Genomic DNA, 12,673 nt, shown 5'->3' with positions numbered 1-12,673 from the left:
AAAGTCCATTTTTGCATAAATTTTTAAGTGTCATTTAAATTAAGCATGTCAGCACAGAAAGAGAGACATACAGATAGATAGAAAGATAGACAAGTAGATAAATATCTGTAATGATTTGGTAATGTCAAGTGTTATTATAATAGATGTTGAAGCACACATAGAAGACCCGTAAAGAAGAATAAACTTGGAAGTCGTGATTTAACATTTTGCAGCCACAAGTAATTTGGAACGTTAATCGTGTCCTATCCAGAATTATTTACATTCCCCCCCCCATTTATGCAATAAGAAGAGAACGCTGCACCAGTGTAACTACGTTGAGAAGCAGAAGCGAAGTGAGTTGTGTTCAGGAAAATGAAATTTTAACCCCTTGCCTTAATCATTGTGTGAGATACGTAATACGTGTATCGGACCAAAAGTAAGCACAACATATGAGAGACGTAGTGCATCTTTTGAGCTACAAGTGGCAAACATTTACTAATTTTTCTGACCTCGTCAGATGTACAGGTATATTTTCTTAGATATAAGATACGCCTTGAAAATGTTATCAAAAAGAATATTAAACTTTGATGAGGGCAGTGAAAGTGCTGCTAACTTCGCAAACGTTTATTTGATAAGATATTTTAAACAGTGATAGTGACAGTAGTAATTTCTTACTTAAAACTGTCGTAAGTGATAGTAGAGAAGGTGATACAGACGAAGAAGAAAGACCACAATAGTCATCAACAATTATTTTTTTTTTTTTTTTTTCAAAATCTATGAACCAAAAATTTGTAATTACACGGATATGCCTGGAATAAAAGTGACAAACTGAAGTCAGGCGAAAACAAAAAAGAATTAGACATTTTGAATGTAACATTTGACAACACATTTTGGGAAAATAGTGTCATGGAGATGAACCGATACATGAAAGACGAAAACTAGATGAGACTTCCTTTCGTGTAGATTAGCGGCCTTTGAACTGCACGAACACCACTACTTATATAATTTTATATTTGGCAGACCATTAATATGAATTAAAAATACTTAAATCAGACCTTAAAAACAACATATTAATACGCAAAAACAATATTCAACTTTCCAATACATGTAATTCTAATTTTCATTTGTTAATATAATTTTCGAAGCATGGTGTTCAGCAGCATGCCTTTATGGAAATTCAGGGTACGCCCCTAATTATGAGTAACAATTAAAACACCATTAACATCTCACTGATACATATATGTCGTTCACATTGAAAAATTATATGAAAAGTAAAAAAAAAAATCTAATCTTCTTGTACAGAAAGCTTCACATGTCTATATCACTGAAAAGGAAAATTTCGCGAAAAGCAAGAACAAACCGGCAAACGCAATATCAATAAGCTGAAAGCGTTATACAGCCAGTTTTTATTTATTGTAAACATAATAATCATCGCTTACTCAGCAATAGTGCCATCGATCAACAGTTAGACAAAACAGAAACGGAAAATTCCAATGATGCAATTATAAGCAAGAATGCAGATGGTTCTCATAAAAATCCATCAAGTTGCCTATTGAGCAAAATTGTGTTATTAACGACTACAATAGCATATGTTTGTAATTCAAGAGGAAAGAGAACTCCAGTTCGTGCTATTATTGATAACAGCAGCATGCGCATGGATACCAACTCTCACTTTCAAATGTCGCTAGATACACCTTCAAAAGCAGCTAAAATGTCGCTTGATTCAGAAGGAATTTCGCTAAAAGTAGTAGCTAAAATTTAAAAAAAAGGATAATCCATATTCCATAACAGGTTTTGTTACTCGTCATTTTTTAAATTGAATCTTCAAAAAATATAAATAATGCCCCAATTTTTCTGCAGACCATGAGAAAGTTTTCACGGACCACCGGTTGGCGACCGGTGGTGTAGACTGTGATGAAATAAAATAATTCCGCACCATATACTTACAATAGTGGCTGAAGTTTATAAACCAACAATTTAAATGAATTGGTCAAATGAGAAATTATAGGATCTCCTATATTCAGAAAAACGATTCCATCGAATAGATTTTTGCAAATAATTAGGTATTTGTAATTTCTAAGTAGCAATTGGGTTAACAATAGAAAGATAAATTATGTAAAATAAACCCTGTGATAAATCTCTAATCAAATTAACAAATATTTTTGTCCGATCATTAATTGGAAGTAAATATTTATCAAACATATTACAAAATAAAATTATTTTTGCCTTGCACATGCATTTGCGTACCAGATGACAAGTGCGCGATTTATTTTGTTTTTCACTAGCAGTTTCAAATGATCAAAGTTCATTTAAAAACTACCAGTTCCTTATCTTACCTTTCTTGATCAAAAAAACCTCCTAACATGTAGCTCAGAAATAAAGAGAAAGATGAAATATTAACAATAGAACTGTCTATTCGGTTAGTTTGAATGAAATAGAAGTCAATTCTTCCAAGCTGACAGTTCAGTAATATAATCGGTAGTTCAATAATATAGCTTTAGCGTTTGGCAGTTCTGTAATAAAGCCGGTTACCATAAATCATTTGTAAAAGTGGGCGGTATTCGGATATAAATGACGCTGGAGTTATTTCCACTCCAAATGCTCAAACAAACAAAGAAATGGCTCAACGGGTAACCGGCCTTGTTAGTGCTTAGGGGCCGCGCTCTTGCAACTCATATCGTAAGATAAAGAGTTAATTTAGAACGAATTAGTTTCGGTTTTATGACTGTGTATTTAATAATGGGCTACAATTATTATTGGCTGTTTGAGCTTTACCTCCATTTACTAGTAAATGTAAAAGTCGTATGAAATGGACTAATCTAGAAATGACGCAGTCCATAAAAAAGTTATTTATAAGGAATTACTACACTGGTGTGCAAAAATTAAGGACGAAGTCGAAAAATTAGTATATCAGCTGAACGAAGAAGCAGAGCGGACAGAGACCAATCAGGAGATTAAGTAAGGTGATGTACGGTAGCACATGGGCAGATATGCAGGTAGACGTAATGGGGGAGTGTCTGAGTAGTATAAAGCATGTTGCCGGTGTAAGATCAGTATTTCTGGGAAAGAGATTGCACGCCGTATAGCAGTTAAAATCACACCGAATTGCTGCCTCAGCGAGGCATAACACATAAAAAAATCCCATACATGCTCGATGGGATTGAGATCCGGAGATCGTGCCGGCCAATCCATACGTTCAATATCCTCACTCTCTAAGAGCAGTTCGGCAGCTACTGTGCGACGACAATGCACCATGTCATCGCACAGTAGCTGCCGAACAGCTCTTAGAGAGTGAGGATATTGAACGTATGGAATTATTTAATGGCCAATTAATGGCCGGCACGATCTCCGGATCTCAATCCCATCGAGCATGTATGGGATTTTCTAGGCAGACGCTTGGCAGCTCGTACCTTACCACCAGTAACGATTCCGGAGCTTCGATTGGCGCCGCAAGACGAATGGGCAGCAATGCCTCAACAACTCATTGACACCCTCATTCTCAGCATGGGCAGACGCTGTGAAACCTGCCTAGCAGTCAGGGGAGATCATATCCCCTATTAAAACCCGGATGTTTCTTGGTGGACACCCATCACAGGGATGTTTCGGCCTTCAGTCGCATTGCGCTCCATGCTACGTTTTCAATAAAGCTTCTTTTTATCCATCTGATTTCTCTTTTAGTAAGTGTTGCTTACATTACTCATGTCCTTATGTATTGGGGATCTTACGGTATTAAATGTGTTGATTTGGAAAGCTTTTGTACAAAGTTATATTGAAAAAAACCGTCTCGTCCTTAATTTTTGCACACCAGCGTATTTTCGGTACTTTTTCGTTTCGCCGGCGCAAGTCTCGCCAAGCAGACTTTATTGACGACAACACACAGTATACACATAAAAAATGTTAGCAAATGTTAGTTCTATGAAATTTTTATTTTGAAGGCATAAACATTTTAATATCGTTTAAAATTTTATAAAAAGACAATAAATAAAGACAATAAACTTGTAAAAGGACATTTATTTGAGAATTTGCTATGCTTTCATGGTACAACATGCTGCTTCACCATTTCATATCACGTGACTCCAAATGACTTCATCTCACTTAGCCTACGCTACAAATATCAAATTCTCTCAGTAATTATCTACATTAATTTCAAGTTAAATCTTAATTTGGAATACAAGTGCAAGAATTATTTCAATTCGTACAAATAGCTTACTCAGAAATTATCTAAAACTGTAGTGCTTTACTTCGCTAAAGCATTCGCATTAGAAATGATGAATTTAAAACTTGATTTTGCCTTTTCTATGTTTTCGCCATCAGGTGAGTGGTGTGATAGCATCCTAATTGACTTAATTACCGCGAATGGTCTTAGGGCATAAAACTGAACTATCTGTTAAACATTCTATGCAATTTTATGCCAGTATTGAAAGAAACAATCAATATGATAATAAATGGATGCGACTTGTTTTGAAAATGAGGCGTAGAAGGTTACCAGCGAGGATATTCCGTTTGGCATCGGTTGTACCATTTTTGGAGACTTTACCGCTTGCGCCGGCAAATTGGAAAAGTACACTATTTTCAGATAGAGAAGGGAAATAGAGAAATTTACATAAAAAATCAAGGAGATATTGTTAATTTAATTCATAATTTTGATTTTCTTATTTTTTTTTTATCTTACATATGTTTAACAGAATAAGAACAATTGTAATATAACACGCAATTTAAAAATTATAATTTTAACTGTGCATCGTATTCAGTAGTAAAAATGATGTAGAAAGAATTCTATTATAATAAACAATGTTCATAATACTTAATATAAATTGTACTGTAACGAAGTGCTCCTCAACCGGTGTGCCACGGCACACTGGTGTGCCATGAGTAGGATATAGGTATGCCGCAATCAAATACATGTATTTGACATTTTGCAATTTGTCATCATTTATTTAATACACAATGACATTTTTTTCCTTAATAATGTCTATTTTAAATGTTTTTATATATTTCACTGTTGTGTGGTTGTGTGTGTGATTGTAAGTGTGTCAGCATTTGAATTTTTTCGGCACTTCCTTGATAACTCGGAACTCTTTGGTGTGCCACGAAATTTCAGAAAGATTTTTTGTGCGTCGCAGGTGAGAAAAGGTTGCGGAGCACTGCTGTAACGTATTATAACAATGCTATGCAAAAGATTCTAATATAATTGTAATCATAAATGGTGTTACAATCTTCGCATGCTTTAGAATAATCTAAATAATTCATTGTACCATAAAATTTAATGATGAAGCAACATTTTATCATGCAATTGCAAAAGAAACCTTATTGTAATTATAAAGAGTTCCACGTATTATATAAAAGGTTCAGTCTGTAAAAATAGCTAATATTCGAGCGGCGGGACGAGGCGACTGTTATGTAGGAGGCTGGGTTATCGCTGTGGGCTTTACTATTAAACAGTCAGAGAGATTATTAAATCTACATTACATCGAAGGTGACCTTTTGCCACCGATTATTGTCACCTCTGTGAAAAAGCAGGGAAATTATTTATATAACGCTTTTGAAATAAAATTAAATCAAAGGATATTAGTGACCGTCGAGATTTTTTATCTCTAAAAACCTACGATTTCGTAGTCACTGGCAATTAATTAACCCCATATGTAACAGGCGTAGTGGTGTGGTGTAGTAACTTTTATATAGGTTTCTGAAATGTATTCAACTGAAAGATGATGATGGCAGTCAAGACTAAATTTGTGGGGGTGAGTGTTACCGATGATGAAGAGAGGGTTCAGAGGTGTGGGACACAGCAATAAGTTTAAACAGATTCTTAAAAAGATCGAAATTAAATCGGAAGTCAACGTTCATCGCCAAACTCATGAATCATAGGTGAGATATTGGTTAACAGACACCGATAAAAAGCAGCGCGAACTTCCGTGTGCGTTAACATGTACCAGAATACGTAGCTGGTAAATACAGAACGTAACATAACGTAACTCTCCAAAAACTTTGGTAAACACTCAGACAAAGGCGTTTTAACATCAAACCTCAACTTCCTAATTCTTTAATGATTCGTTACAATAGCAAGCAGTGTTGCCATCTCAACAATCCGAACTTTTAATGTTTCAACTTCATATTTCAAGTTCTTTGTTAAAGTGAACGGAAAATAAAAGCTTTAGTAAATACTATTCAAACTAAAGGACTGTGAGTCATCGCTAAACGATAATGACTGGAAACAATGAACACATTTACATGACATTTTGTCGAACAAAGCAAAGCATTCCATTAAGTTCGTTCTTTGAGAAATGTTAGATCATGTAATATCTGCATACAACAGTAAAATACGAAAATAAAAATTTTCACCCTCGGATTTTATTTTGCCAGGATAGATTTAGCAAAATTTGTGATAACAAAAAATATTTTATTTCAATTAAAAATATTTGCAAGTTTAAGCAAATAACAAATAAAATTCATTGCTCACTTTAACAGAACAATAATTTTGAATAATTTTACTTTTACTTTCTGTAATTATCAGAAGTTGATTGCTAATTCAAAACCAAACATATTTATAATTACAGATGTACGTCTGCCATTTTGCATGAAAACTTAACAATCAAGTGTCTAGCCGTTGGAAAATCGGAGAATTTTCAGTTTATTTACTTATTTTTACTCTTTGGGGAAATAACAACATTTAATTTTTGTTAAAATAACTTACGATAAAAAAATTACCTTTTGCATTGCAATGAATACTCTTTAATCCTATGGAAAATAACAATCAAGTTACCTAGATGGGCTAAGGCCATATACACTGGTGTGCAAAAATTAAGGACGAAGTCGAAAAATTAGCATATCAGCTGAACGAAAAGGCAGAGCGGACAGAAAGACCAATCAGGAGATTAAGTAAGGGAATGTACGGTAGCACATGCGCAGATATGCAGGTAGACGTAATGGGGTAGTGTCTGAGTAGTATAAAGCATGTTGTCGGTGTAAGATCAGTATTTCTGGCAAAGAGATTGCACGCCGTATAGCAGTTAAAATCACACCGAGTAGCTGCCTCAGCGAGAAATGGCGAATAATCAATCTGTTAGACGACATCTGGATGCTTTTACTCGAGGTCGAATCGTTGGGAAGTTGGAGGAAGGCCGCAGTGTTACAAGTGTGGCTGCAGAGTTCGGAATTCCTCACAGCATCGTTTCACAACTTTGGAGACAATTTAAAAGTACAGGAGCAGCTATCCGGGGGTTTAGTAGTGGCCGTCCACGAGGAACCACACCCGCAAATGACCGGTATATTGCCTTACAGGCCAGAAGAAACAGGCGGCAGACAGCGGGAGAAATCGCTAGACACACGACACAGGCGACTGAACGACCGATATCGCGTTTTACCGTGGCCAGAAAACTGCACGGTGGTGGTCTGTTTGCACGACGCCCTGTACGGTGTGTACCTCTAACGCCTGCCCATCGGAGAAGGCGTTCTCTGTGGTGCTGGGAACACCGGAATTGGAGAGACAACGAGTACTCTTTACAGATGAGAGCAGATTCAGTCTGATTAGCGATTCTCATCGCATACTCATCTGGAGAGAGCGGGGAAGCCGCAATAATCCCTCGAACATCATTGAAAGGGACAGGTATGGAGGTGGCGGTGTTCTCGTTAGGGGAGGGATCATGCTTGGTAGTCGTACAGACCTTCACATCTTCGACGCAGGTTCAGTCAACGGGACCCGTTATTGTAACGAGATTCTTCTTCTATATGTGCGTCTTTTTAGAGTCGCTATGGGTCCGCAGTTCCTTTTCATGGACGACAATGCACCATGTAATCGCACAGTAGCTGCCGAACAGCTCTTAGAGAGTGAGGATATTGAACGTATGGATTGGCCGGCACGATCTCCGGATCTCAATCCCATCGAGCATGTATGGGATTTTCTAGGCAGACGTTTGGCAGCTCGTACCTTACCACCAGTAACGATTCCGGAGCTTCGATTGGCGCTGCAAGACGAATGGGCAGCAATGCCTCAACAACTCATTGACACCCTCATTCTCAGCATGGGCAGACGCTGTGAAACCTGCCTAGCATTCAGGGGAGATCATTTCTTCTATTAAAGACCGGATGTTTCTTGTTGGACACCCATCACAGGGATGTTTCGGCCTTCAGTCGCATTGCGCTCCATGCTACGTTTTCAATAAAGCTTCTTTTTATCCCTCTGATTTCTCTTTTAGTAAGTGTTGCTTACATTACTCATGCCCTTACGTATTGAAGATCTTACGGTATTAAATGTGCTGATTTGGAATGCTTTTGTACAAAGTTATATTGAAAAAACCGTCTCGTCCTTAATATTTGCACACCAGTGAACATTTTGAATCCAGTTTTCAACCCATATATCCGTATCTGAAAATATCTGGATGGTCTGTATTCTTAAATTAATTCAAACTTAACCTTATATTGGATGAATCGTGTTAGAAAAACGTGCACCCAAGTTAGTCTAGATACTTTTGTCAGTGCAGTTATTCGGATATATTTTGGAGGAACTGAGATTCCAGTTAGTACGGATACTTATAATTTTTAAGTATTCTCAAAATTTTAACACACAACTGAAACTTTCTCTGCTAAGAGCTGTATTATCAACTGTTCTATCCCCAGGAAAATTTGTCAGCATTAATTTTAACTTTGTGCGCTTTCATTATTCTGTCGTAATTTAACAAATAATGCCTAGACTCTCTGTTGTCACATTTCAAAACTTCGATCAGCAAGCTGCACATAGCTGTCGTATTTTCTGGGGGTACCTCATGTTACCTGAATCGAATTCTTGATAGAAATGAAAGGTCACATTGGAGTAAAGAGAGACCACGTTTTCTAATAACTCGCCGAACTGCTTGCATTATAAAACATCTAATTACTATTAATACATGGGAGAAGATCTTTATATTCATGTATCCTTCTGATGTGGAATTAAAACTCATATTTGAACTACTTTAAAGATATTTTAATGCACCTTCTGTCAGAGTGGATGGATATTTAACATAGGCAGACGGGGGATTTATATCTCTAAATACTGGTATATCCTATTGGGTTCAAATCCTGCGAAAAGGTATTTAATATGGGATCTGAACGTAAATACGAGAAAATGTTGCTTAAAGGTTGATTCATGAATTAATTAAAATAAAGGCGCAGATTAAGATTACCTACTTAAGGAGGAGAACTTTCTGAGGCGAACAGACTTGCAAACAAAGGTATTTTAATACAAGGTACATGGTACATGTATTCTTGTGTCTTTTCATTTTCCATGAACAAACAAATCTCAGAAAATAATAAAATTTTAATTCACCGATGAAAGTTGGACAAAACTTCAGTTCAATTATATGGATGATGTGTAAGAAAATACGTTGCTTTTCTTGAATAATATTCCCTGTAAAGGGTTCCAGAACCATTTCCATGTTTCCAGTACTGGATAAACAATGGCAAAAGTATATCAGTGCCGGTGGAGAACGTTTTGAAGCAGACTAAACATACAATTTTCGAAACATAGTAATTTTTGAAAAGACGCAGATGCATCGCGATGAAAGCTGACCCGTAAGTAAGTAGATACTTGCAGTCCTGTCCAGTTCAACAATTCTCTTAGTTTAGGTATTAGAGTTGTTGACGAAATGCAGATAAATCCACACAAAAAGAACGGTCCCCATTCTTTAATGAATTTTGTTATTGTTACGAAATGTCCAGGCGCGGTAAGATAGCTTCCCCGCAAAGCAGTTTTAGGGTTGTCATAAAATGGCAAAGGAGGGCAGGGTTGCCACATTTGGCGAGAAATCGCCTATTGGGCGATATTTGGCATCAAAATTGCAGGTATTCCAAGGACGGATGGAGAACCTTCTGAAACTAATTCTTACCCGTTTAACTCAGAATGTGCTCCAACACAAGACGAAAGCTATATAAATCCTGCTGGCCCGCAGTAAGGGTGTGTGTCTCATCTAGTTAGTCCGTGTAGAAACGATAGAGTTGACAGCCGGTCAGCGAGTGCCGAGTGGGTCGTCGAGTGCACCGAAGGAGTCTCTTAGTGTATCGCGGTTAGTGCATCGTCGAGAGAGAGTGTTGAGCTCCGGGAACGACTGAACCGAAGAGTCGGGAGCTGTGCTCTGTCTGTCGTCGAGTGCATCACGAGTTGTAGCGTGGAGAGTCTCGAGAGTACGTAGAGTTCCGAGTACGACCAAATAGAGTCGGGAGCTGTACTCTGGTGCTTTGCAGTGAAGCTATCTTCACCGTGATAGCCTGATAACCTGAAGGCTGTGTCGCTGACTGTTCCAGCGTGTTTATAGTAGTTCTTCGACGACTGTAACGTGATTTTTGAGCTGTCCTGATTAATATTGGCTAAATAAAGTGTGTTTCGATACTTCATCAAGTGTCGTCGTTATTCACTCCAAATCTACGAACCCCGTACGAAGGAAATAACGTAACAAATGGTGTCAGAAAAAAAAGTAACAATATTATGAATTAAACAGAAAAGCCGTGACAGGAGAGTGGTAAGGCAGAGAATTAGAGAGCGAATGCTATATGTATAATATGAAAATACAGGTCAGAGTTAGTATTTTGCTCCATCTATATTGCAAATTTTAATTCGCAAAATTTTAAATTATTACTGGCTGAAAAGTTATGTAAAATGTGCATCATTAGCAGTATGCAAGAATCATGTAAAATGCATGAAATTGAAGAGATGTAGTTTAGAACGATGATTTTAAGTAGATACTATTTTTAAGATGGAAAGGACGAATAATCACGTTAAAAATGAACAGTCGAGGGGCCCTTGCAAATTAAAATTAGCATTTCAGCATACATACATTTTTAGCTTACATATGTATGTATATATAAAGTATGTCAGGTAAAATGCTATGAAATATTTACCCTTATATCCGTATGTAGGTACCTATGTAAGATTATGAATATGCCAGGTAAAATTTTAGTCTCCTTTTTAGTTTAGTCATTTTCTCTTTCTATACTGAAAGTAGTAATACATCTTTCTCAAGTGCCTCACTTCCAAATTAATCTCTGGCCGTATGTTTCTTATATAATACTAATGACATTTACATAACGGTAAAATTGCAACTGAAATCTTTTATTCAACAGTATTGAAAACCTTCAGCTAAAAAATAGAAACAAAGAGAAACCATAACATCGTTACTTTTAATTTAGTGTAAATTTAGTCTTTGCAGGCTGTTCAAATTTCTTTGTGCTATTGTTTTCCGCCACGTCTCTTCTAGCATTAATTACAATTATGTGAATATTGCATATTTGAAGTAAACACTTAATAGCTGAAATAATACAAGAGACGCGACTATTGTTCAATACTTACTAATGACCGTTTCATATATTCGCACTAATGCAGTTGCAAACAAAGAAGCAGCAGCTTGCTTCTCAGCACAGATTGGTATCCCAAAGGCAATCAGCAGAAGAGAGAAAATTACGTTACTGATTAAAAATGGTTGCTACGTTTGTCAGTAGAATTACATAGTATCGCTTTGTTACTAGCCGTCTAGTAAGTTTCCTTCAAATTATGATCAGCTAAAAGATTTTGATTTTACTTTTGCATTTACATAAATAAATGCATCATTTATGCTATATAAGAAGTTACGCGTAAGAATTAATTTTGAGACAGCATGCTTCAGAAAGATTTATTATAAACAAACTACTACTAGTTCTGCGATACGGAGAGAGAATAAGCAAATTCAAAATAAAACTTTAGCACTTAATGCAAATTAAAATTAGAATTTAATCTTACATTAGTAACGTTTTATTGTTAGAGAAATTCCTTTACTTTGTTTATATTTGTTGATGCTAAGGTAATAGCACTATCTATACGTATAAAGAAAAACGTCCGTGCGTTTGTATTTTTTTAGTGTATTTAATTAATTATGGCAAAGCACACGAGGGCTATCTGTCTAAGGGGAGGGATGACTTCGTGGAGGACTTTCTACCCGTGCGTTTGGTTGTCCTCTAAATAACTAGATCACTACTATGGCTATTGTCATCAAACTTACTACGATTCTTTTGTGGGTTCTGGAAAAAGCAAAAGTCCACTTTTCTCAAAAAAAAAAAAAAAAAAAAAAAAAAAAAGCTAAAATCGGAGATATTAATTAAAAACTCGGAAAAACGATAATTTTCGTCCTCATTTTTCCGAGTGCCAAGAATATCGGAAACTGGAGATGAAATTCTGCTTTATTTCGAAAAGCGTTGCCGCTGTTCGCTTTCAAATCCTAGATTTGTTAATAAAACACTTTCTAAGTTTTACGATGAAATAAAAATAGAATTTCCAAACATTAAATAGTACATTCAAACGATAACGATTCCAAAAATTCTTGGGATATCATTTCGACAATCCCGTCTTCGTACGACTTTAATCAGCAGAAACATTAATTAAAAACTCTGAAAGTGCTAATTTTCGCACTCACTTTTCCTAGTCTGGCGTGTTGGAGATAAAATTGTTTTATTTCAAAAAGTGTCGCTACTGCTCGCTTTCAAATCGTAGAATTTGTTAATCAAAAATTTATTAAGTTTTACAAAATCTATACATATAAAGAAAAATGTCTGTGTATTTGTTTGTTCGACTAAAATTGAATATAAGTGAAATATTGTGGGGAACTTGAGCTTTTACGACCATTTGATTCATTAAACTGCGTGCCATTGTTGCTGATATAATGAGTGAGAGACTTCTCTATGGAAATTTTTTATG

At 36.1% G+C, this 12,673-nt stretch overlaps 1 protein-coding gene across 2 annotated transcripts in view; it reads left to right on the top strand.

The window, feature by feature from the left end:
* Positions 1–12,673, top strand: part of LOC118183250 (uncharacterized) — a 281,528-nt gene that overhangs the window by 260,600 nt on the left and 8,255 nt on the right. The window lies entirely within an intron of this gene.

Source organism: Stegodyphus dumicola, chromosome 1 (assembly GCF_044657685.1).
Source record: "Stegodyphus dumicola isolate Sdum_Otavi_A_Nest chromosome 1, ASM4465768v1".
Classification (NCBI taxonomy): Eukaryota; Metazoa; Arthropoda; class Arachnida; order Araneae; family Eresidae; genus Stegodyphus; species Stegodyphus dumicola.
Note: the sequence above shows the minus strand (reverse complement) of the source record. Positions and strands in the feature narration are given on the sequence as shown.